The sequence below is a fragment of the Protopterus annectens genome, chromosome 4.part0 (genome assembly GCF_019279795.1).
Source record: "Protopterus annectens isolate FY-2018-M chromosome 4.part0, PAN1.0, whole genome shotgun sequence".
In the NCBI taxonomy this organism is placed as follows: domain Eukaryota; kingdom Metazoa; phylum Chordata; order Ceratodontiformes; family Protopteridae; genus Protopterus; species Protopterus annectens.
The window spans coordinates 1,922,854,943-1,922,882,496 of NC_056733.1; positions in this window are offsets into that span (position 1 = coordinate 1,922,854,943).

The following is a 27,554-nucleotide window of genomic DNA, read 5'->3' on the forward strand; positions in this document are numbered from 1 at the left end:
AGTGTAGGGTTAGATGTAGGATTTTAAGTGTATGTGTGTGGATTGCTGTTTTTTTGGTGTGCTTGTGTTGCGTGTGTGTTTCTCGGAACAGTGAATTTTTTCCCAGGGAAAACATTCACTGTTCTGAGCTTTCGATGTATTTAGATTTCGTGGTTAGAAGTTTGAGGTTGTTGTATTCAATGATGTGTTGTTTCATTGAACTGATATAAACCCATTGATAATTATATATTACCCCTAATGAGAAAACAGGGATCATACCATAGATAATTTGAGGGGACCCATCCATGGGTTAAAGCATTTAGGGAGCTGCATCCATCCTTTAGTAGTACAGGAGGTAGCCCAAGGGTAAAATTTATGTTTCCCATCCATAGATCCAAGTTGTGCTTGAATATGGACAGGGATGAGCTTTGTTTTATGTGGATGGGGAGTCTGTTCCAGACCAGAGGTATCCTCTGCAAGATATACCTGTCCCTCCAATCTGTTCTGTTGATGTTGCAGATGTGACTGATTTCTAGACTAAGTATTTATGATGCCATTTTACCTGCTGATGTGCAGTAAATCCATCAGTCCTGGGTTAGAAGATGCCTTGTATGTTAGACACAGATCACATTTTAGCAGTCTGTAGGATAATGAATATAGTGACAGGACTTTGAATTGGTCCATGTAGGTCATATTGTTTAGGCCTTGTATCCTTTTAGTAAAGTATCTCTGTGGGTGTTCCAGTTGTTGCATATGTCTGGTCTGACACATGCCAAAGTAGGTATTATACACAATGATTGGCCTAATAAGGACTGAGTAAATGGGGACAATGACATCCCTAGATCTGGACACTGCTGCTTTGTTTATAGATTGCACAGTAGAGCAGGACTTTCTTACAACAATGGACACATGCTGGTCATAAGTTGGATGAATGTCCATGTACGTTCCCAAATCCTGAATGACTGGGAAACTCATAGATGCATACTACCGATGTGGTAGGTCCCTTGGGTAGATGACTTCCCAAGGGATACAGTAATGCATTTTTTGGCATTTAGTTTCATTCCATGATTTTTGCACCAGTTAATTGTGACAAACCTTCATGCAGGATAGCCAAGTAATTTGGGGACTGAATGATTACTCCTAGCTTGTAGCTATCTGCAAACTTAGTCAGCCCAAGCCCTTTGGTTCTGGCTTTTACTTCAGAAATGTAGATGCTAAATAGGAGATATCTCAGGATAGAGCCTTGGGGAACACCACTGGTAATTGTTTTTTTAGTGGCGATAACTTCCCCTATTTTGGAAGAAATTTTATGTTATTCCTCTCATCAAAGGAGGGAACTGTACAGACCCTTCCAACTATTGCCCCAATTGCTATCCTATCCCCCCCTCTCCACAATAATGGAAAATGTATACATAAACAAATCCTTGAACACCTTTTACAGGAAAATCTCTTATCACCTACACAACATGGTTTTTGTCCCCATCATAGCACTGACACCTCTCTCATTACTTTCACATAGACCATTGCCAAAGCTCATGATGAAAACAAATTAGTTTCAAGTCTCTTCCTTGATTTATCCAAAGTTGTTGGCACTGTCTCCCACAATTTGCTTCTATCTAAACTTAAAATCCTTAATCTTTTACAATCTGCTATACTCTGGTTCTCCAGCTACTTCTCTGATAGACTCCATTCTGTCAGATGGCTATCAACCTCCTCTCCTTTTCTTCCTGTTCATACTGGTATACCCCAAGGTTCAATACTAAGACCCCTTCTCTTTAACATCTTTATAAATAATCTCCACATAGCTTGCCCCCACTCCACTCTTATCCAATATGATGATGATTCCACTATAATATTGTCTTCCGATAATCTTTCCCACCTTCTATCCCTTACTCAAGACTCACGTCTTTCTGTTGAAAAATGGCTAACCAGCAATGAACTCTTACTTAATCCTAAAAAAAAACAAAACTTCTTCTATTCCTCCCTACATATCTAGAACATTGTAAAAACTCCCTCTCAGTCACATTTCTCCACAACACCACCATCTCAGGCAAACCTCATACTAAACTCCTTGATGTTGTTATTGACAACCAATTTCAGTTTGACATCAATATTCTACAGGCCATCAAAAAAACTCACCAAAAACTAGGCCTATTATATAGGAGTAAAAAATACCTTACTTGTTTGTGTCTTTCGGCTTTTCCCGTTTAGGGGTCGCCACAGTGGAACTCCGGTCCGCTAATGATTGGCAGTAGATTTTTTTACGTGCCGAGTTTGCCAGCCCTGACGCACAACCTTCAACGAAGGTACGCCCATTCACGCATGTCTCCACACAGAAGATGCTCTAGCTGAGAATCGAACAGCACAACGTCTTGCTCTGAGGTGACAACGCTACTTCAGCACAAAATACCTTTCTAAAGACTCAAAATGTTCTCTGTTGCAAGCTTATCTATTGCCTACTCTCTTGTATGCTGCAGCTGTACTCACTAATCTACAAACCAACCTCATGGCCAAACTTGAATCCACCTACAATAAAATTGCTAGATTTGCTGCAAATCTTCCTTACCACTCCCACCAGTGCACTGCTTTACAAAATCTTCTATGGCCAGAAGCTCAAAAGCAACTCTTACTTTCACAGCTCTACCTCATGCACTCTATTCTATCGAATTTCTCCCTCTGCCCTGCCTTCTCCACCCTAATCTCTCCCTGTACTCCTAAACATTGCCTTCATAGTGCAGATCAACATATCCTGGAAGTCTATAAGCCCAAGAAACAAACTGGCAAACTTCTGTATAGTCATTCAGTTGCTATCACCTGGAATAAACTTCCCCCACACCTAAGAGCTACCACTACCAATTTCTGTTTCAAAAATATGCTAAAAGATTACATGTTCAAATCATGGTCTTGCCCATGGCCCACTCCAACCTGACCTCTCTCCTCCTTCTCTTCTCTTTCTTCCTTAATCTCTGTTAATACTGTGTTATGGTAACTATGCCCCAATATCTTTTCTTTTTTCCTACAGATGATCTACCTAAATATAAAAAAATGCTTATTGTCAAATGTTATTTCAATCCTGTTGTTAATTGTTAACTGCACTCCTACTCTCTGTTGTGTATTTAACTATTTAAGTTATTGTTTAGAAATCTCTTTACTGTTGGTATTCCATATGAGTTCATTATTGTTACTAATTGCTACACTCTATATTTGTTTTTTTTTTTTTTTTTATGTATTGGAGTTTTTCCTCCTCAGGTCTCTTACCCAGTCAGACTAACCCAGTTAACAAATGTCAAATAAATAAATAAATAAATAAATAAGTTTTGATTTCCTGCATTGTATCTTTGAGTGACATAGGGGGGTTATTCTCTATTTATTTATTTTTTTTCTACTATGCTTGTGTGGGGAATTGTGTTAAAAGCTTGGAGCAAGTTGAGGTTTGTGGTATATACCATTTTGTCTTCGTCCATTGTCATAGTGACCTTTTCAAAAAAAGTCCACCAGGTTGACTAAGCATGACTTGCCCTAGATGAATCCAAACTGAGATGGGTCCAGTGTTTTGAGGTTCTCTATGTCCTCATTGATTAGTTCCATGATAAGTCTTTCCATGCCTTTGCATAAGAAGCTGGTTAGACTTATGGGCCTACAATTGCCCGTATCTGTGTGAATCCTTCTCTTGTAAACCTGACTCTATATGGCTTATGTAACCATTACATCATATAAACATCTTTTCTGTGAGTGTTGTAAGCATTTTTCAACGCAATTCCACTAGGCTTAGAGTTTACTACTATCTCGATTCTACTTCTGACCTTGGAAAGTCTGCAGAAGTAGTCTGGAATATGTGAATGCCTTCAGTATCAGGCAATAAAATAATAAATGCTAATGATCAGAATAATTAAGAAATCTGTGGGGGTATGTGCCATTGAGACAGAGATGCAATAATTCCACTGACATCAAATACTATAAATAGTATGTGATGCAACTTTTTTCTGTTTGAGTTTCTTTCATAAATTTTCCTTCACTTATTCTTTAGCCATATAAGAGGCTTTATAGTTACAGTTGTATCTTTCTAAAGCTGACCCTGGAACTTACTTATGAGACTTGTGTAATATCATATGACAAGAAGGCTGTAGTTGTATGTCTTGAGTCAGGCCTGAAGAGAGTAGCTTGTTCACTTGATTAGATTATGCTTCCAGATTTACTGCTATTTATTGATGTTTAAGTAAATGGCTGCAATTCTGTACTCTGTGCCTGATAACGCATAAAATGCCTTATATTTTAATAGCCTTAGTTCTCCTGTATGGCTGTATTGCTGTAGTATTTTTGCTTTTCGACAAACTAAAGCTAGAATAATAGTAACTACTAGCCCTATTTAATCCTGACCAGATGCTTTACAATTCTACAAGACGCATTAGACTAATGGACCTAAATGAAGCATTTATTCTTATATATACTGTGTTTTTGTTTGTTGTACTTTGTATGGTAAGTCAAGCACTCACCTCTTAATACAAGAATGGCAACAGGATGTTGGGAAAATTGACTGTCATTTAGAAAATGCAGTGCTGCAAAAGAGACATGTTTAACCTTATAACTCAAAGATGAAGCTGATACGCTTCAAGCTGAGAGATCATTTTATCAAAGGTCATCTGCATCTTATGTCCAATAAATTAAACTCCTACTCTTTTAAGTATATGGTATTTGAGGGTGAGGAACACCCGACCTACATGACTTGAATATTTGCTAATGTGTCAGACAGGAACCATAAGTCTTTTACAAGACCTCCTCTACCTCGTCATGTGCATTTTTGCATATTTTGACTTTCCACATCATTTAGAGTGCTGAGCTGTATGTCTTCATGATTTATAACTATGTTAAAGGGGCAGTTCCCTGTGCAGAAATTGCCAAATATGCTAATGGTATTACAAAAGTCATTAAAAGTAAGACTTCTAATACCATTTTAATTAAGATAAATTATCACCCCTCCCCACATGCAGCATGCAAGAGCCCAAGCAAATTGGAAAATGCAAATAGAAATATTTTTTTCAAAAGAATACAGCTTTTAAAAATCTGTTTTGTGGCAAGAAGAAGAAAAGGACATGAATATTGCCTCATTTGGTTGCAATATTCAGCTTTTATGTCTCAAAGTAAGACAATTTCTCAAAGAGCATTGTTAAATCTATTAAAACAGTCTTTCAAGCATGGCCAAATTATTTTTAGTTTTTTAAAACCATAATTTCTAATAAATTGCAAATTTACATCCTTGTTTAAGTGTTACACTAATAATGATCAGAATTAGAAAACAGTAGGTCTAAAAATGAATGTGAAACAGATGGTCACAATATGCTGTCCTGGCAAGTGGTTCCAGTTCAAAGCAAAGCCTTTTAGACATAGATGAAAGGAAGTCGACACATTTATGATATTTGAAAGAGGCACCAGATTTAATGAATTTCTTTCATAAGTCAGATATTTTAGTAACTAATTTCAGCAATGACTTCTTGAAAATCAGCTACATCTGTGAAACAGACCACATTTTACTATAAAATATAACACATACCATGATGCAAACAGTCCATCACCACAGTTATTTCTTGGAACATTAGGAAAGTGGGTATTGTCTAATGGCCTCAGGATGCAATGTAATAGGTGAGGCATATTGTATTGTGTTTTGTTTAACTTGTGTGAGGACTAGTATAACTGAAAGGGAAATGAGGTGGTGTGAATAGACAGTAGAAGTGAAATGTGGAAAAGAATACTAAGTCAAGAAGAAGTCCAGAGTAGGACAATTGCTAGCCAAAGTAATCCTGAATCTACATGGGGGAAGTGGGAACTTGTAAAAATGACATTTTTTTGTTAGTTGGCAAACTGGAAGGCTACATAATGCAAGCATCATGCATAATTTACTATGTGTTTACCAGACTAGAGCAAGACTCAGCCTGGAGACACTATCGAGTTAAGTGACTTGCTCATAGGCACATCGTTGGCTGGAGAAAGTGAGCTTTGGATTTCAGGAAGCAGCTTATTAACAGCTTGGCAAGACAAGCATTGCCAAACTTTACCAAAATTGTGGATACCGCGATAAACGAGTGTTACAAGCTTAAGACTAACGAAATGAGACAGACACATTGATAAACAAGCTGTTGTTAATAGATCATATTGAAAGTAATAGGAAGATGATTAGAGGTGGAGTATTAGACTCTACAAGGAATTACTAGTAGGACATCATGGGTGCCGATTATTCTTTATAAATCTCACTTTAAACAAATAATGTGTGGTTCATCCCTCTGTACTTAAACATCTCACCCAGAAGCATTTAGATTTACTCCCTACTGTACCTCTCTATTACCCATTATTTTTCAGGGATGCCCCTGATTTCAGTTCAAACCTTTACCTCATCTCTTAAAATGAAAATCTCCATAGAAAAAGATGGAGGGCTACATTTAGCAATAATTATAGTCATAACTCTTACAAACTTCTACTATAAAAAATGTATATTGATTCAAGTACTCATTTTTTGTCAGTTTTATTTTAAGTGTTCCCGGCTTTTGTCCTTTTTTCCTGATTTTTTTTATTTTTTCTATTATTAGATAAAGTGTCCTACTCTAAAAATCTCCCTGACTTTGGCCCTTTCTCCCTGCACTCTTAATAAGATGTTTTTGCACACATATCAGGCTTTGAATATGGTGAATACTGCTACAGTACATGTTACTATTGGGAGAGTAATGCTGCAGTAACTGAGAATATATCTGGTGAGTACTGATTCAGTACCAGTGAATATAAGGTGGATACTGCTGCAGTAATTGATAATATACCTGGTGGGTACTGCTGCAGTACATGTGAATATAGGATGAGTACTGCTGTAGTAACTGGGGATATATCTGCCAAGAAATGCAGCAGTATGTGTGAATATAGGGTGAGTGCTGCTTCAATAACTGAGAATATATCTGGTGAGTACTACTGCAGTATGTGTATAGGATAAGTACTGCTACAATACTGCTGCACTACATGTGAATATATGGTGGGTACTGCTGCAGCAATTGGGACTATATCTGGTGAGTACTGCTGCAGTACATGCAAATACAAGGTGAGTACTGCTGCAATAATTGAGAATATACCCACTGAGTACTGTTGCAGTATGTGTGAATAAAAGATGAATACTGTTGCAGTATTTGGGACTATATATGTTGAGTACTGCAGCAGTATGCGTGAATATACTGCAGCAGTACTCACCCGATAAAATCCCAGTTACTGCTGGAGTATGTGTGAATATAGGGTGGATACCGCTGCAGTAACTGAGAAGATTCCAAGCCTGCATAAGGTATTACACTGCTGGTGATTCATTGCTAGGGATTCCCAAACACCTTCTCGTTTGACAGTCTTCTTTTTAAACTTGGTGATTTTAAGCTTTCCACTACTACTGTAAATTGAGCTTAATAAGCTCCTCCCTATCTACACTGCTGCTGATATCTTGAATTTTTTTATTTGAATTATTTATTTGCCTTTCCTTGTGCTTATATTGAAAAAGTGCATTTTGCCTCCTATTGTCTGTTGTACTGGTTTACTTCATCTGAATTCATTATCTAGGTAGCTGCTCGATAAAGTATAGTATTTTTACACTCTGACAAGCACTTATTTTCCCATCAAGGTCAGTGGATTTTCTTTCTAGTGCACTGGGAGGTAGTCTGGTCTCAGTTTGGTGAAACATTTGAGATTTCTACATGTAGCTTTATTGGCTGAAGACCTTATTTCTCAGCTTATCTTGTTTTTAGTGCCTTTATAAATTCTGTACAATTGAGTAGCTCTTGGCTCATTTATAAAAAAAAGTGAAGTACTTTTATTGAATGATCACACTTTTATGAGCTTTTTAAGTTAAGGCACTGTGTTGTTTGCTTGCTGCTTTCCACTATATTTTACTACTTCATTTGTTGCACTCATTGTACACTGTATTCACAGCAGCTGCTGCATTTACTTAATCTAAGAAAATCTGTTTTTCATGTTTTATTCTGTTGCTATTATAAATTTAAGAAAAACCGTGCTGTTTTTTACACTGTTTCTTATTCAATTAAAAGAAAAAATATCCTGCTCTTTTTCTGTTGATCCATTGCACTTTTGTTGGCCATAGCAGAGATTGGAGTCAGACCATCTGAATTCAGTCCAGTTTGTAAACTGAGCACTAAAAATAAACGCACTTTTTTGGAGACCCCCCCCCCATACCCTTGTAGTAGGAGCATACAGTAAGACTATCAAATTGAAGGTTACTAGTTCAGGGCTCAGTTTGAGCTATTTCATTGGTGTAGGACCCAGTTTGAGCTTTTTCAATGGTTTCTTTGTATTAGCTATTTTGCTCTTGCTTCTGCATAGTGCATCTCCATGCACCACAGCGCAGAGGGGGTAACTTTGATGGTTACAGATGCAAAAGTGTCAATAGAAATATTTTTCTGTAAAAGTGGCTGCTATCTAGCAGAGCAGTTCTTGAATAGCTCTCAGCTGTTCAGTGAACCACCCAGAAGAGATTTTACCTCTTACCGATTAACATCAGTCCTATAGATCCCGTCTTTTATAGACCTCCTATTGTACACCCCATATGTTAGTCACCCTAAAACAGCTCCCTGTCTGATACCCCCATCTTGTTCTCATCTGCTGAGATACCAAGTTCAAAATTTCCCTCTGTTTCTCCTGCCAGCCTGGTGGACATGTTTTTTTTTTGAGGCAGTGTAGCAACTGCCTCGTACACTGACAACCCCTTACTCCTAAATCACTCAAGTACAATTTATGAGACATGCTCCTACACTAAGAATCTGGAATCACTGCTTTCTCTTGCCCACAGCAGCAACACTAAACAGGCTGTCAGCTCATGCACCATGACTGCTATTTTTAATATGCACCCAGCACATAAAGCTTTATATGTAGAGGTACTCTCCAGAAACCTACCTAAACACCAGAGACCACCAAAATACAGACATGCTACACCTAATACAACACCCAAAGCACCCAACACACATAAAAACACTAGCATCTGTGTCTCACCAAATAAGCCCTTAAGGCAATGCACAACTATTCCAAATGTTTTACAAACAGGTGTCACTGTAGTGAGACATACAGACACCCCACTCACCAGGTTGAACAAGGAGAAGGGTATGGTCAGCTGCCTGTCTGGTGCAAAGATTCAACAGATCATACATGCACTAAAGTCTCTCAACAACAAGTACTATGGCTTCTTCATAGTTCCTGTAGGTGTGAACAAACTGAGATGTACCTCTATGGACTATATGAAGAAAGACATGATTGAGCTCTCTGAATATGTGTCCCAGGCAGGTATGATCCAGCTTTGAGCAGAATTTTAACCTCACCTAGAACGATACCACAATATAAACAGTCAATGATTGACTTCAGTACTTGGCTTAGTTTCTGGTGTCATTCTAAGGGGATCCAGTTCCTGTCAGCCTGGGATAACATGGTGGATAGACCACGCTGCTCTTCTAGGGATGGTCTTCTCCTGGCACCTCTAGGCTTTCAGCTGCTGGCTAATTCACTTGCATCCCTCATAATGCCTTTTTTAGGAAAAGTCGCAATAACAAAATTTCCAATGTGAAAATATCAAACACAAAGAAACTAAGAGTCATTCTGCTAAATGCTAGGAGCTTAAATCAGAAGCTCCACTCTCTGGAAGCACTCCACTCTCTAGAAGATGTTGATGTCTGTGCAGTCACAGAAACCTGGCTCAAGACTGAAGAAAGTACTCCGGCCTTGCAAGGCTACAATGCCTTCCACACTTTCAGACCACAAATTGAAGGTGTGAGAACCAAAGGAGATGGAGTATCTATCTTCATTAAAGATAATTACACCTCTAGACTGGTTAGACAAGAAAACACTATGGAGCTACCCCAAGTCCAAATTACCATGGGTAAGAACCCCCTTCAGGTCATCATCAGTTACAGGTCCCCTTCCATGAACCAAGATGCCCACACAGCTTTTTTAGACCTACTTGTGACAATTAAAGTATAACCTAACACCCTAGTCATGAGTGACTTCAACTATTCTTCTATTAATTAGGAAACTTATATGAGCCCAAACTCACTGGCATAAAGGGTTTTGGACTTTCTTAATTCAAATGCCATGGAACAAATAGTACACCACCACACAAGGGGCTACAGTATTCTAGACCTGCTCCTCGCCAATATGAGTGACCAATGCAATATCTCAGGTATGGGGCCCACACTGGTTAAATCCAACCATAAATCACTCATTTTTGAAGTAGCAATAGCACTATAACTACCCAAAGGTTATGTCAGGCTAAAACAGACCAAAGCTAATTATACCCTCCTAAGGGAAGGTATAATCAAGTTCCAAGCTCCAGTTTATGCAGATGGCATTGATGGCTATACTAAGGTATACACTGATGCCCTGTGTAAACATCTACACAAATGTATAGACACAGCCATGCTAGATAGGATTAAAGCAAGATCCTCAAGGACAAAGAAATCATCCTGGTGGACGTTTAGCATTAATAAATTATACAATAAGCAAAAATGAGATCTTGGAACTGGAAGAGCACCCTCCCCAGCCTAAACAAGCAAATAACAGAACTTGTAAAATATTCAAAGAGCAACTATGAGAAAAATTTAGCAACCATGTCCAAGGATAACCATAATGCTTTCCTCAGCTATGTCCACAACCTAAAAGGTAGGACTCAAATGTGTGCTGAACTAATTGTGGAAGGTTTCACACGCACACTGACACTGCAGAAATTGCAAACCTGCTAGCAGACAGATTTAGAAAAAATTTCACACCACATCCTCCCCAAGCATACCACAAACCAAGTCTTCTTCATCCCCCCCCCCCCACATCACCAAGGAGCAAGTCATCAATGCTCTCTCCAAGGCTAAGACCATAGCCTCCATGGGAACAGATGGTATTCTGGGCTGCAGTCTTAATGCTTTAAAACAAGAGCTAGCTACTCAATTAGTTACTCTATTCAACCACAGCCTGCATACTGGCTTTATCTTCACTGAATGGAAACAGCAATGATTATCCTCCTCCACAAGGGCAGCTTGACAACAGACTTGGGTAACTGTAGCCCCATAAGTTTAACCAGCCTCATCTGTAAGGCAATGGAATGAATCATCATGGACCTCATAAATAAGGATATAGGTGACCTCCAATTCCTGGATCCGTCCCAGTTTGGTTTTGTCAAGGGCAGGTCATGCCTGCTAAATCTGGTGGACTTTTTTGAGAATGTGACCAGAGACATAGATAAGGGCAAAGCTGTGCACACAGCCTATCTTGACTAGGCCAAAGCCTTCAACACTATCCCACATTCGGGCATCATTGACAAACTAATCCAGTTGAATATAAACACGTATGTTGTCAAGTCGGTTGCAAACTGGCTCACAGATTGACAACACTCAGACAAAGTGGGAGACTACCTCTAGCAGCAGACCAGTTACCAGTGGGGTCCCACAAGGTTCAGTGCTAGGCCCCCTCTTGTTTGGCATATACTCAGATGTCAAGGCTAAAATGGAGGGGCTGTGGCTAACCAAGTTTGTGGATAACTGCAAATTAGGTCCTATCACTGAATCCCCTAGCAATGTCAGCATACTTTAAAAGGGGCTTAGACAGACCGATGATTGGTGCCAAAACCATGGTCTTAAACTAAATGCTAAAAAAATGCATCATCATTCCCTTTGGAAAAAGCAATGTCCCTGCTGATTATAAAATAAACAATGATACCCTAAGTACCAATTAAGTAGTTAGAGACCTGGGAATACAAGTTGACTGTGACCTCAACTTAGACCACCATGTGTCTACTGTTGTGAGGAAGGCATTCTACATCGCTCACTTGATTAGCAAAGGCATTGCCTGAAGAGCAAATGAGGTTATAACTCCCGTGTACTTGCCCCTCATCAGGCCTATTATTGAGTATAATGCCCCCTTTGGTGTGCACCATACCAGACACCTGCAGCAACTTTAGGGACCTTAGAGATTTCTAACTAAGAAAACTCAGGGTCTCCAGCACATGTCTTATATGAACAGACTGAAGTCACTGCCACTGTACTCAGTAGTATATAGACTACTTAGAAGCAACATATTTATTTATTTTATTTATTTATTTAACATTTGTTTACTGGTGAAGTCCGAATAGGCAAGTTTACCCATTTTCAGCAGAGGCCAGGGGAGAAAAGCTCCACATAATAACAACATAACAGTCAGTATTTTAAACAATAGTGAAACAATCAGAGAAATAATAGTAATAAATCACATATGAACACATATTATCACAGTTCAAGTTAGTAATAAAGCTAACAGGACCACTTAGTAACACATATTTTGGCAGGTACACTTAGTAACAAGAAATCATTCCATGGAGTAGTGTCTCAGAGATACAATAGCTGTCAGATATGCCTGTTTGGTAATGTAAATTGTTACGCTTAATGTTGTTATACTTATAATCACATAGGATCAGTAAGCAAATAGAGATAAACTGAAAGTGGAGAGGAGGGAGAGAGAGGGTGAGGATGGGAGTAAGTAAGGTATTCAGTAAGCATAGAGATACAGTGAAAGTGGAGAAAAGGAAGAGATAGGGTGAGGAGGGGAGAAATAGGTTCAGCCTGGTGAGGAGCAGGAGCATAACCAGTTGTCATTTAGGTGGGACTTTAGCAGTTTTTTGAACTGCGGTAGGTTTGCTGCGTTTAGTATGTTCTGGGGGGTGGGGGGGGGTGGAGTTCCGTGATTTAGTTATGTAGTTACACTATATTGAGTCTCCAAAGCTGTTTTTGGATTTTGTAACTCTGAGTAGTAATTTTTTTGAAGATTGTAGAGTCCTGCTATTGAGGTGGATTTGTACTAGGTCCTGTAGGGATCGACATTTGTCAGGTAGGTAAACTATGGAATGGGCTATGGCAAGTTGGTTTAGGGTTAGCAGGTTGGGCAGCTCTAGCCATTTGAGTTGTTTCAGAGCAAGATAATGATGGTTTCTGAGGGGCAGGTTAGTGGCAAATCTGGCTGTCTTATGGTAACATGATTCAAGTTTGCTTGAGTCTGATTTTTTGAGGTTAGTAAATATAGGGGTGGCATAGAGTAAAATGGATAGTAGGTGGGCCCTGGCAATAGCTTGTCTGGAAGAGTTTATTAAGAAAGATTTTATTCTGTAAAGGGAACCTAATTTAATGTAGGCCTATTTGATGGCATGAGATATATGTCTGTCAAATTTTAACTTGTCTAGAATGATACCTAGTATCTTCATTTCTGAGGTGGGTTTGATTAGAGTGTGATTGGATGAAGTGATTGTAAAGTCATGGTGGGGGGAGTTTGTTTTGTGACATTGGTTAGGGAACAGCATTAGTTTGATTTTGTTGAGATTAAGGATGAACTAGTATTTTTCTAAGAAAGAAGTGATGGCAGTAAAATATTTTTTAGTATTGTTTTGTAGTTGTTTTAGGGTAGGTGCAGTGCAGATGACAGTGGAGTCATCTGCATATTGTATGATGGAAGCAAGGTTAGCAGTTTTGTGTAGGCTATTGGTCAAAACTGGGAAGAGCAGAGGCCCAAGAACTGAGCCTTGTGGAATACCTACTGTATTGGAAACTGGGGAGGAGAGATCATCTTGCCATTTGACTAATAACGGTAAGATAGATAATTTTGGAACCAAATGAGAGTGTTTTTAGATTTGTCAAGTGATGCAAGTTCATGTAGGAGTTGTTCATGGGACACTGTGTCAAATGCCTTTGACATGTCGAGAAATATTGAGGCAACCATTTGGCCATTGTTTTTTAGTTGGTTGACAGTATTGGTAAATTTGAGGAGTACTGTGGTGGTACTATGGCCTGGTCGAAATTCGTGTTGTGCGTGGGACAGGAGCCTATTAGATAGTAGGTGTTACATCAGTTGAGAGTAGACACACATTTCTAAGATTTTAAAAAGAGGGGATAGTATAGATATTGGCCTATAGTTAGATAGTTCTAGTGAGGAGCCTTCTTTGTGGAGTGGGATTACATATGAGGTTTTCCAGGTTTTAGGTACATGCTGTTCAGTGATAGCTCTATTGATCAGTATTGAAACTGGGTAGCAGATGACACTGGCTGACTGGATGACTGGATGAGAAACTATAAATTTCTGCCAGGAATTGTCCTCTCCAAGAAAAGTAAGATTAATGCAGAAGTACTAGAGGAATCCATGTCGGGGCCATTACTCTTTGGAGATTCCAACTGCTACAAATACAACGTTAAGTAAGTTTGTGTGTAAAATGAAAATAGGTGTGTTAGCATCTAATTGAAGGGATTGAACAGTAGTTAAAGGATTTTTGGATAACCTAAGTACTTGGTGTGTGGTAAAGATCATGCATTTTAATGCTAAGAAATGTATGGTAATGAAATCTAGTAAAAGTATTGTCAACTGTCAATTATGCCTCAAATAATTGTATTATATCTAAGGAAGAAAAGACAGGAGATTTGAGCATTGTGGTTGAAAACAGCTTTGACTTTGATTTCATTGTTAATTTTGTAATTAGAAAATGTTAATCTGTCATGACAAATATATTTATATACCATAGTACAAAAGAAAAGATTCTACTTCCTATATTTAAAGCAGTAAAAAGACTGTTCCCAGGATTCAGTAAAGTCCATGTAGGGTCCACGTAGAACCTACATGGAATGTAACCATGTACACGGCCACGATCTTCCCTCGGCAGCACGCCATGCATATTAATGGTGCGGTGTGCCTAAGGGAGGTCAGAACAACATGGATATCGAATCCGTGTAACACTGATGGCATGCCCACATACCTGTCAGCCTGTTAACCTGACAGAAAGGGGTACAAGACAATTTACTTCACTAATTTGGATTTATTATATATATTTTTTTACTTTTAAGTGCTTGTCTGCATGATGTGCCATGTTACTTAACTATGCTTAACTCTGCGCATCCATACATCAGACATGCACCCGACATGTAAAAATAGAAACTGGATGCATTCAATTTTTATTTTCTTATTTTTATGTGCTTGTTTGCCCATTGAATTGTGTTATTTAACTATGCTTAGCTTTGTGCACTCATGCATCAGATATTCACCAGAAATCAAAAAATAGAAACCGGATGCTTTCAGTTGTTTGGCTGTGTGGTGCTTAGTACTGCCAAAACCTGTGCAGCAAAACTGCACTACACTTACAGTGGACCTTCCCCATATATCTGAAGATACAAGAGTTCCTTTCACTATTCCATTGGGGAGATAGGTTGAGTAATGAGCTACATTGTGTAGACCCTGGGTGGTAATACATTTTTCATATACTGCTGTGAAACTGTGTGAGGTGACTAAAACATCGGTTTACTTAAATTCAATTATTGTTCTATTTAGAAAAGGTGCAGGATACTAAGCACTGCTTAAACATGAGTAATGGTCCTTCCATGTTTGCACATTGTTAAGCTTCACTTAAACATGGGTTGTTAGAGTTTGAGCAATGCTAAGTGACACAGTGTATTTTTGAAAGTTTCAGTATGACACACAATGGTGGGAATGCATCCTATTTAAAGGGATATAGGTGGGAATTGCACAGTATTCCTTGGAGCCTGATCTTGAGTGTGGATATGGCTGCTGTGGGTGAAGGCATGCACTTTCAGGTACAGTACTGAGGTGTTCAGGAGTCTAGGATTTTTATTGGACTCCTGTTACAGCACCATGGACCCTGGCTGCTGCAGGACAACTATCAGGGATCAGAATACAAGTCCGAGACCTGGGATAGTTTGGTCAGGGACCTGACCAGTGCAAATGGTATCCCCCACACTGGTAAGCAGTGTTGTCAACAGAAGAGGGGTACTTTGGATCACTGGATCCAAGAGACACAGGTGTGGAGCACCCCACAGATATGTAAGTATGTTTTCTAGTAATTTATAAATATACAAGCTGAATATGTGCAAAACTGGTATACATAGTGGTTTCCCTCTCTTAGCACTGCTGCAGAAGAGAGGACTTGCAATGTGCAGCCCCATGCAAGGCATTTGGCAAGGATGAGGCGAGTTTGTGGTATGTAAGAAAATCAATAAATTAATAAATGAATGCATAACTTAATAATATAATAAAATAAAATAAATACAGATATTGCAGTCTTAACAGTCATGTATGAAATACCTGGGACATCATAGACCTTTATTAACATGTCAGTACATATCTGAGCTATTAAAGCAAGTTAAAGCAAGTAAGCATGCAGTACTCTGTAGCATAGCTTCCAACCATTAGTTAATGTAACAGAATACCCAGATTAAGAGTCAATCTTTTGGTCTGCTCATTGTCAGAAATATGCCATAGATTGCAGGCAATAACGGAGTAGGTTAAACATATAAGTTAACAGAAGTCCTAGAGCTATCCATGTGTGTAAATGAAAGATTTAAAACAACATGAATCGGTAAAGTATAAAAGGAGTCAGTGCTCTCATAATTTATTTCAAATAAAATGTTCAGTATTACTATAGTCATTTCTAGTGGGTTCTAATCCCACACAAGCCAACTGAAAAACTGTGTTGTTTTCAAAACTGTTTTAGAATTTTGTTAGAAAAATATGTATTTGAACATGTATAAAGTGCTAGCTTAAAAGCAAATAGTATATAATGCATTTTATTCTATTTACAATATGGCAATAAGAATGATTTTACATGCAATTGCTTGAAGCTTTGGAGCTGCAGTGTATTTAAACTCTGACCCTGGCAGTAGCCAGCTCAGCAAGCTTATGTTTTTCACTAATGATTATCTGCTGGGTCAGGAAAATTAAATGTATAAAGCATTGAATATTCTTATTCCTTCCTCTGAGATAATTGACCTTGTGAATGTATCAGAGATAAGACACAGCTGCTAAAGTAAAGTTGCAAGAAGATTGAACCAACTATTTTATTCAAGCAAGCCTGAGACCTTGGAAGAGTAACATTTACAGAAAGACATTATAACGAACCAGGTGCTTTGCAAGGCTGTATTATTCCCATGGGAAAACTTTTAAAATGTATAACATCAGCTTTTTCTTATGAATAGAATATTGTAGACCATAGTGATGTAGGTGCCCTGTGACTAACCACGTCAGTAAGGTGGGCACAGCTTGAATGTAAGACTATGTAAAATTGTGTATTTCCTGCATCATGTCAGACAAAACTCTGTACTTGTATGTTTTTTTGCCTCCTGGTGTACACTAGTAAACTTTTGCATCTGAGCCTCCTGTGTTGTTATCATTTGTTTTATTTAACAGTTTGGTCCTCCTTGAACCGAAATTCCCTTGGTAAGCTGCAGATCAGAGTGTATCGGTGGTCGAATACTGCGCAGGAGAAGTTACCAAAACGGTTCTTCTTGAAACACAAAGACCTCCGACTGAATTGTCGTCTTGAGAGGCTGGCCACTTTCTGATCTGCGGCCGAAGAGCGGTCTCGAACTGGTCGACCCAGGAGGCTCAGGTAGGAAAATATTTGCCGTTTTTCTGTTTTAGATCAGGGACTAGGTTACAGTAAATGTCATTGTCAGAGATTTGTCATACAGATCAGGGACAAAAGGAAATTACTGTATATTTTGTCAGAGATCAGGGAAACAGAATAAGGTAGGCAGTTATTCTAGATAAACTGTGTAAGGAACTGAAATACCACATGGTGAAAAGGGTTACGTAACATTTTTTTAGAATGGGAAATCAGTGCACTAAAAAATCGCGAGATCCGCCCCTAACTGATGACGCAAAATATATGCAATTACAACGGACTGATAATGTAAGGTATTATACAAAATGGGTTAATAAATACGGATTTGATGGTAAATTAAACAAGATTTCATTAGTTAAACTTTTAAAACAGCTTAAATCTGACGCAGAAGGTCAGGCAAAAAAAACAACAGCAATTAGGCATTCCTCAGGCACACAGGTGGATTAAGGAAGTAAACCGAAAGGAACAGAAAACTAAAAATGCAAAAACATTATTTTTAGACAAAGAGGATAATAATACAGTAATAGCGACGGCCCCTCCCCCTCCACCCCCTCCAATGCCTTTTTCAGGATATGAAGCAGGAGGACAAGCTGGTCCACCTCCAAATTATCCTGAAGTTACAAGAGTACTAAAACCATTTGTTAGAGATCCTATTGAAACTAGGTCCCGGACACGTAAAACACTTGGGGACACAGACTTATATCAAATAGGGAAAAACACACTAGAAGAGAGTGAGGAAGAAATCTGTCCACTAATCGAGGTACCAAATCCTCAGGCAGGACAGGAAGGGCAGGACCCAACTCTTCTAGTATATAGACCATGGACACCGGAAGATATTCGAAAAGCTACAGAGGGAATCCCTCATCCAAAAGTTAATTACACAAAGTTTTTACAAGATTTACAAGGTATGAGACTAAGTTACCACTTGAATGGGGAAGAAGTAGAAAAGGTAGTTAGACAGATTGTGGGTCCAGACTGGCACATGATTTGTGGCACCTGGAATCCTCATAATGCAGAGCTTAAACCACTCCCACATAGTGACGCAGAATTAGATAACAGAGTGAAAGGTCTTACAGACCGAATTTCTGAAAAATGGAAACCTAGAGCAGATTGGACTTGCATTAATCAATGCATACAACAGGAGAATGAAACTGTAGATGGGTACTATGGTAGATTATTGGAATGTTTCAATAACCATAGTGGTATGGCTATTCCTGAAAATCAGACACATGATACCTCGTATGAACAGCAACTGAAAAATGCATTTTTGAAAGGTTGCATTGCACCTATCAGTAGCTTTATTACAAAGCATATGATAGATCATCGAACAAGTAGGCTACAAGCCTTACTTGAATATGCCAGACATGCTGAAAGACACTTTAATAGTAAAAAGAAAAAGAAGACACAGGTCTTCACAGCTGAAGACGGAGCAGAGGTCTTTGTAGTACAGTCAGGTAAAAAGGGTAAGAAAAATACCCAGGGAAATAGACAATCTGACAAAAGGTCAGAAGATTTTGAAGAGAGAAAAAAGAAAGGTGAGTGCTTTAAGTGCAGTAAGAAAGGACATTTAGCAAGGGATTGCAAGCTAAATAAAAAGGTGACTGCAGAAAATAAAGGTGATGAGGACTGACTATATGATAGTGATAAAAATCAGAAATCATCAGGGAAGGAAAACAAACAAAGCGCAAACGTAAATGTAGTGGAAGGAACAGAGAAAGTGCAAGCAGATGTAGAAGATGAAAAAAGTGAAATTTTAGATTTGGCATTACTGAGCTTGGAGCTCTATTTGGCAGACACAAAACCGGAAGTTACACTTCTGGTGGAAGGAAGGGAAGTGAAATTCTTGTGTGACTCAGGAGCGTCACAAACTTTGATACACCCTTCAAAGTTACCAGAATATTCTAAATCACCTGACTATATATTAGTAAAAGCAGCAAATGGACAGCTATATAGGGAGCCATTCTCCCATGATATAGCAATAACTGACCCTGTTTCAGGCATGACTCAGAAAAGTAAAATTGTAGTTTCTGCAAAATGTCCAGTAAACTTACTGGGAAGAGATCTTATGCAGATATTTGGCATAGCGGTAGTTCCCACTATGCAGGGTATGGAAGCACAAAGACAAATAGATACTTTTGTGGTGCGACCGGAGGGTGAAACCTTTTACTGGTACAGCCAGGACCTAGTTACGACTGGTCCAGGGTCAGTAACCGGAGAACTGATGAATGTAGCCATCAGTAAGGCCCCCTCCCTTAACACTGACCAACAGCATTTGTTACATTGTACTCTATACTACTGTAGCATGCCAGGACCTGATAAAGAATATGAGCAAAAGTTGTTCAAAAATCCTGCTAACAGATTAGTATTACGAACCTTGTATTGGGATACTGAGGGAAACAGTGTGGTAAGCTGTTCACTACCTCAGGAATTCATGACACTGTACAAATCTAATAGACTACCACATGTCAGCTTGACAAAGAATAAGGATGTGAGATGGGCAGACTTAGGAGAAAAAGTAACAAGATGGGAAAAACAAACTGATTTAGAATTATCAGAACAGGGAATACAGAAACAGAAATTGAATTGGCTAACACAGACACATCCAGCTGTACACTTACAAACTAGTGAAGACAGCTGATTAGCATTCTTATTAGAAGAAGAAGAAAAAGCCTTGTGTGATATACCAGATATTCTTTGGTCAACAGGTAAATCAGATGTAGGACTTATTCAAACAGCAGGACCAGTAACTATTACACCAAAATCAGCATTTAGACCACAAAAAAGACAATACCCCTTGAGGAAAGATGCAAATCAAGCCTGTAATAGCAGCATTACTCAAGGAAGAAGTACTGGTAGAATCTCTTGATTCACCATGTAACACCCCTCTATTTCCTGTTAAAAAAGCAAACAGGGAATGGCGGATGGTACAGGATTTACAAGCTGTAAACAATGCAATAATACCCAGAGCACCTACGGTGCCAGACCCACACACCTTGTTGAACGATTTGAAGCCACAACAAAAACATTTCACTGTGGTAGATATAAGCAATGCTTTCTTTTCAATACCTATACATCCTGATAGCCAGTATTGGTTTGCATTTACATTTCAGGGTAAAAGATATACCTATACTCGGCTACCGCAGGGATATCGTGAAAGTCCAACGATATTTGCACAAGAAATGGCAAGCAACCTGGCAGGGTTTACTCCAACAGGAGGTAGTCAGATTCTACTTTATGTAGATGACATCTTGCTAGCAGCCCCTACCCAGCATCAATGCAGGGAAGATACAATAGCATTATTGAAATTTTTAGCAGCACAAGGACACAAAGTAAACAAAAGTAAGTTACAACTTTGGAGAAAACAGGTTAGATACCTAGGATATGTAATATCCAATGAAGGTAGAATATTAGACGAAGACAGAAGAACAGCGATTTTACAGGCACCCAAACCAGCAACCAAGAAGGAAATGATGTCCTTCTTGGGAACGACTAATTTTTGTCGAAGCTGGATATCAAACTATGCTTTAGAATCTGCTCCACTGGCTGATTTAATATATAAAACACCAATGGCAGCACAAGATGTATTACAATGGACACCTGAAGCAGAAACAGCTTTCTGCAGACTAAAACAATTGATAGCTTCATCACTAGTTTTAGGACTTCCAAATTACCACAAAAGATTTTTTCAGACCGTAGATTGTAAACAGGGATACATGACGTCAGTTTTGACGCAACAGCATGGGGATAAGCAACGCCGCATAGCTTACTATTCATCACAGTTAGATCCAGTGGCACAATCATTGCCTCACTGTGTGCAAGCAGTAGTCGCAGCTGCAATGGCAGTACAGGCTTCGGCCTCAGTGGTGTTGTTCCACCCTCTCACATTGAGAGTGCCTCATGCAGTCGCGATAATTTTACTGCAAGAAAAAAATAGCATATCTATCTCCTGCTAGACATCTTTCATGTATGACCATACTGCTGAGCCAACCTCATATGGTAATTGAACGTTGTACAACATTAAATCCATCAACGTTACTTCCAACTCCTGTGGATGGCACACCGCACAGTTGCCTGCAGGAAATTGAGCAAATAACTTTGCCCAGACAAGACCTCACTGATATGCCCTTGGATGATGCCGAGGTGACATTTTATGTGGACGGTTCATGCAGAAAGGGTCCTACAGGGAAAAATCTAGTAGGGTATGCAGTAGTCACAAATACAAAAATTTTAAAAGCCCAACCCTTACAGCATAACCTGTCTGCTCAAGCAGCAGAACTGATAGCCTTAACACGGGCTTGTACTCTAGCGAAAGATAAATGTGTGAACATATATATTGACAGTCAGTATGCTTTCTCTACAGTGCATGTTTTTGCACAGCAATGGAAAAATAGGGGAATGATAACATCTACTGGCAAACCGATTAATCATGCGCAACTTATTTTGAACTTGTTAGATTCCATTCAGTTACCTACTAAAGTAGCTATTTGTAAATGCTTAGCTCATACAAAACAACAGGATGCAATTTCAAAAGGAAATGCAAAAGCTGATGCAGCTGCAAAGCAAGCAGCCTCAGACTCAGAAACTTTACTTTTAACCGAGGAATTACAACCCTCTGAGATTTTAAATTTAGAAATGTTAAAAACAATGCAGACATTAACTACAAAAGCTGAGAAACAAAAATGGGAGAAACGAGGTGCAATCCTCGAAAATGGACTGTATATCTCCAAAGAGAAAAAACAATATTGCCGTCTAATTTATTTAGATATGCAGCTTTGTTGAGCCATGGGCAGTGCCATGTCTCAACAGGGGGGATGGTACAGTTAGTAAATCGAATATTCCAAACATATGGATTCACAAACTTTACACAAAAATTTTGTGCAGCATGTCATATCTGTAACAAACATCATGCACAAGGAGCATTCAAACCCAAGCAAGGGAGTTTTCCTATACCACCATATCCGTTCCATACTATCTGTATGGATTTCATAGAACTAAACAAATTTGAAGGGAAAAAATAACAAATAAAACTGTTTTGCAGTTGAACTCTTTTTCAGATAAAAGACAGACCAGACCATTGGAAGCAGTGCCGACCCCAGGGTCCTGGGTTTGGTTGAAGGTCACGAAGAGGAAGAATTGGGCGAGTCCAAAGTGGGAAGGACGGTACCAGGTACTGTTGGTGACGCCTACTGCAGTCAAAGTTGCTGAGAGGTCGTCCTGGGTCCACCTGATGCACTGTAAACCGGTAAAGAATTTTCAGCTTGATAAACATTTTGTGACTGACACACAACAAAGGCAGGATGGCCAAGAGCGAAATGAGTAAAAGTACAGATCAACCCCGAAGATATTGTTTAATCATCTTGCTAACTATGCATTTATTGACTATAATTGTGATGACTTTCCTTTTGTTGTGGTTCTTCTTACATATAACCACACAAGTGAAAGTGGAGAAACGTGATGAACTGTCTATAGACTGGCATCCAAACTTTAACACATACCTAGCTATGAAGCGTGTATATGTAGAGACTATGAACATTTCAAATTGCTGGGTTTGTACTGCCATACCAACAGCATATGGAGGACTGTTGATGTCCGCTGTCCCTTGGGGATAAATGAGACTTGGGAAAATTTACTTTTTGATACAGGTTCTGTAAGATCACAGGACAAAATTGCATTGTATTTGCCTATTACACAGAGGGAATTGTATGTTTTATAAGAATAACACACTCCAAGTGGGTTGGAGTAACTGTAACATAACTATATCTTATAAATGCTATATTAAAGCCAAAGATAAAGGCACTGTTTGTAACACAAATTATGATTCATATTTGAGCTTAATGAAAACAACATTAAGTGATGTGCAGAGAAATCCTGTTTTGCATAAACAATTGTCTGTTATAGACAAGAAAATGTTTCATTCAAAACTAACCCGCATCAGTACCAAAGTAAAAAACTGTTATTTTGTTGGTGGGAAAAAAGCATACAAATGGCTACCTGAGAATTGGTCCGGCAGTTGTTTTTTGGGTTATCTAGTTCCGGCTATAAGGCGTACTGCAGAATTACCTCTAGGTAAGATACGAAATGTAAGAAATGTAGCCCGAAAACCTGAAGATCCAATCGGAAAACCTGTAAATCCAATGGGAAAAATCGAAGCTGGTTGGAAGAACCATCATTCCGTGAAAGATAAAGAAAAATTGACTCATATGGACTTGAGTGACAGTGTTATATCCTGGGCTGGAATATTTCCAGCATATGGAGCAGTCAAATCGATCTGGGAGTTGAAAAAACTGTCAAAGCTTCTCAAAGTAATGAGTAACGCAACTTTTTCTGCTCTCGAACTAGTGACTGATGAACTAAATGCAATGAGAACTGTTGTGCTACAAAATCGAATGGCTCTTGATTAATGATCACCTAGAGGTAATACAGCAGGTATCGGCCATGACTGAACCAGGCCCAAACCCACTGACGAACTTTTTCCAGAGTCTGTTTGGTGGGTGGGGTTCTATCCTAATGAATGTTTTGATATTTGTGTTGGTCTGCTCCTATTAGGAGCATGTGTCTGTTGTGGGATCCCCTGTGTGAAAAGATTAGTCAAAGATTTTGTTGATATATCTGTAACTGAAACTTTGTACCAAGACATTGAATTGGAACTATTGATTTCAGACGAAACTTGTTCCGAAATATAAACTAAATGACTTGCCTAGTTAAAAGTCCTTAAAGGAGAAGGCTAGGAGACGATATAACATTGTTTATGTTTCTGAATAGAATAAAAAGTATTAAAAGGGAGGAAAATGTTAGAAAAATATGTATTTGAACATGTATAAAGTGCTAGCTTAAAAGCAAATAGTATATAATGCATTTTATTCTATTTACAATATGGCAATAGGAATGATTTTACATGCAATTGCTTGAAGCTTTGGAGCTGCAGTGTATTTGAACTCTGACCCTGGCAGTAGCCAGCTCAGCAAGCTTATGTTTTTCACTAATGATTATCTGCTGGGTCAGGAAAATTAAATGCATAAAGCATTGAATATTCTTATTCCTTCCTCTGAGATAATTGACCTTGTGAATGTATCAGAGATAAGACACAGCTGCTAAAGTAAAGTTGCAAGAAGATTGAACCAACTATTGTATTCAAGCAAGCCTGAGACCTTGGAAGAGTAACATTTACAGAAAGACATTATAATGAACCAGGTGCTTTGCAAGGCTGTATTATTCCCATGGGAAAACTTTTAAAATGTATAACATCAGCTTTTTCTTATGAATAGAATATTGTAGACCATAGTGATGTAGGTGCCCTGTGACTAACCACGTCAGTAAGGTGGGCACAGCTTGAATGTAAGACTATATAAAATTGTGTATTTCCTGCATCATGTCAGACAAAACTCTGTACTTGTATGTTTTTTTGCCTCCTGGTGTACACTAGTAAACTTTTGCATCTGAGCCTCCTGTGTTGTTATCATTTGTTTTTATTTAACAAATTTCATCAATAAAACATAACCATGCTTGCATGCAAAGTGCACACCCATAGACCTGTGCCATGACTGTCCAGCTGTCAAGTATAATCAGTGTACATGGACATACCTCTCAACTGTCATGATTTTCACAGACTACTGAATATTGCCTCATATGTCTGGTCTGTTTGGTATATGATCTTATTTTACTGGCCAGTCTCTGCCACATTGGTAAGGATCAATGTCAGAATAAAATGCCAGTCCTCTAAACTGAAGATATTAGACATTTCTCAAAATGCATTTTAATGGCAACTCTGTTATATGAACACCTTGCTACTATTGTAACAGCACACTCTGTAAGAATGTTCCCTGGTGTTGTGCCTTTGTACACCATTATGTATAGCTTGGTCCATAATGTCCCATGCTAAGAGGTTGAGAGGTAAGTACATGGAACATCATATATCCAATATAATCAACATTGAATGCTTGCTTGATGCAATATGATCTGAACTATAGTGTGTATGTAAGGAGCAGGGTAGTGTTTCAAATAATAAATGTCATAGCAGTCAGTGGTGTTACAAGTAAAATCTAACATACCTAAAAGTACTTTGTTGTAGTATGTTTAGTTATAGTATCTGTGAAGTTACTAATGTTCTCCTTTCTTCTCTCACCCCACCCCTTCTCTTCTTTTATTTATTTAATCAATACATTTATTATTATTATCATTTGCTGTTATCATATTATTTATTACCTCTTATGTTCTCCTTATGTATAATTTAATATTGCTTTGCCATTAAATAAACTTTCATTTACATTATTTATTGTTGTGTTCCTCATTATATTATTTTTCAATTTGTTTCCCTTACTCATTATTGTTTTCTTTTATTTTATTAATTACATTTGTTTGGGTTACTTTTATTTTTCTTTTATGTTTCTATTTTATTTACCATAGCACAATAAGGTAGGCCAGTTCCTGGTGATCCACCTACCTTGGCTCCCCCAGGTGAGGCACCAGGGCCCAGCATGTCTGGGCCACGGCCTGGTGGCACCCCCCTGCTGGTCCTGCACTACCTGGTCCTTCAGGTAGGTCCACCCCACAGGCCGATAGCGTGCTGCCCTCTGGGAGTGGAGGCAGAGGGGATACCTATGTCACCAGTGAACAAATGCCAGGCCTGGTATGTAGGCTTGTGCAGCAAACTGTTGGCACACACCTACGCCAGATGGAAAGCATGCTGTCCATCCTGGTGGGGCAGTCTGTCCCAGGTATCATCATCACCCACTGCCTCCAGAGGAGCAGTGAAGGTGCAATGCTGACAGTCCCATGGGTGAGGACTTGAGTTGCTCTGTTACCATGTGTGATGTCCATGGGACCTGGATCCCCCACCCCCTTCCCCACCAAGGTGTTCAGCCCCCTCTTATGTCTGCCACCAACCCTATCTGCTGTCTTGCATGTCTTATCTGTCTTCAAATGCTTTCTCATCTTCCCAACTTACCTTCCCCATACATATCTATGCCTCTTCCCTAACATTCCACTCTCTCCTTACAAAAAAAAAAAAAAAAAAAAAAAAAAAAAAGGGCACCTAACCTGAACTGGAAAAAAAAAATGTGTCCATATATAGCTCTTCATTTTGCGCATGTGTCTACTGGACACACTTAATTTTGTCCAATAGGCTTGACAACACACTTATGTTGTTGCCACCTCTCTCTCTGTGGGAGACAGTCCAAATTCAGCTAAAAATCTTTGCAAGTGCACACTTGCTGCTGTGGAAGAAATGGATAGCTATGGTTCTTTCCTACTCCCTTCCTGCACATTCCTACCTGTCTTTCACTATGTTTACCCCCTGACTGCACTTCATTTCACCACTTTCCTATTTACCCAATTTTCTTTTCTTTAAATAATCATTCCACCAAGCTATACAGCCAGTTAATTAGCACAGGTGTTTTAAGCAAAACATAGTAATTGTCATTTTCTCGTCATTAAGCATATTTACATGATGCTGCACATAGAGCCATGGTGGTTCAGCGGTAGCATTGTTGCCTCACAGCAAGAGGTTCTCCCGTTCGATTCTTGGCTGGAGTGCCTTCTGTGTGGAGTCTGCATGTTCTCCCTGCATTCGAAAGACATGCGTAGAATGAGTGTGCCTTCGTTGAAGGTTGGGTGTTGAGCTGGCACCTCAGCACCCGTAAAAAAATCTACTGCCAATCATTAGCGGACTGGAGTTCTGCTGTGGTGACCCCTAACCGGGAAAAGCCAAAAGAAGAAGAACAACATGATGCTGCACATAGTGCCACATTACACTGCAATTCTGTTAAAAGATGAATGGAAAATATGAATTTAACTGGGAATCTGGTAGATAGATATATCACTGTAAAGCCATACACATACTAATAGATATTTGTAATGTATGTAACAACAGATAAGTCTGAAATGTAAAAACACTACCCTCTATATTACTGAGTCTGTAGCTCAATCTGTTATGAAAGCATTTATTTTTGATTCACATGGTCCTGGGTTCAAATACAGCTGTGTTTAGCATTTAAAGTACATGTATGTGTACATCACCACTATAAATTGTGATATGCATGCCTGTCTTATCACCTATTTATCCACCCAAAGCAGTACAGATGGAATGTCTGCTTCTAAATAATGGAAATGAAAGGCCTACAGATAGGAACACATTTTAACTATTGTTATT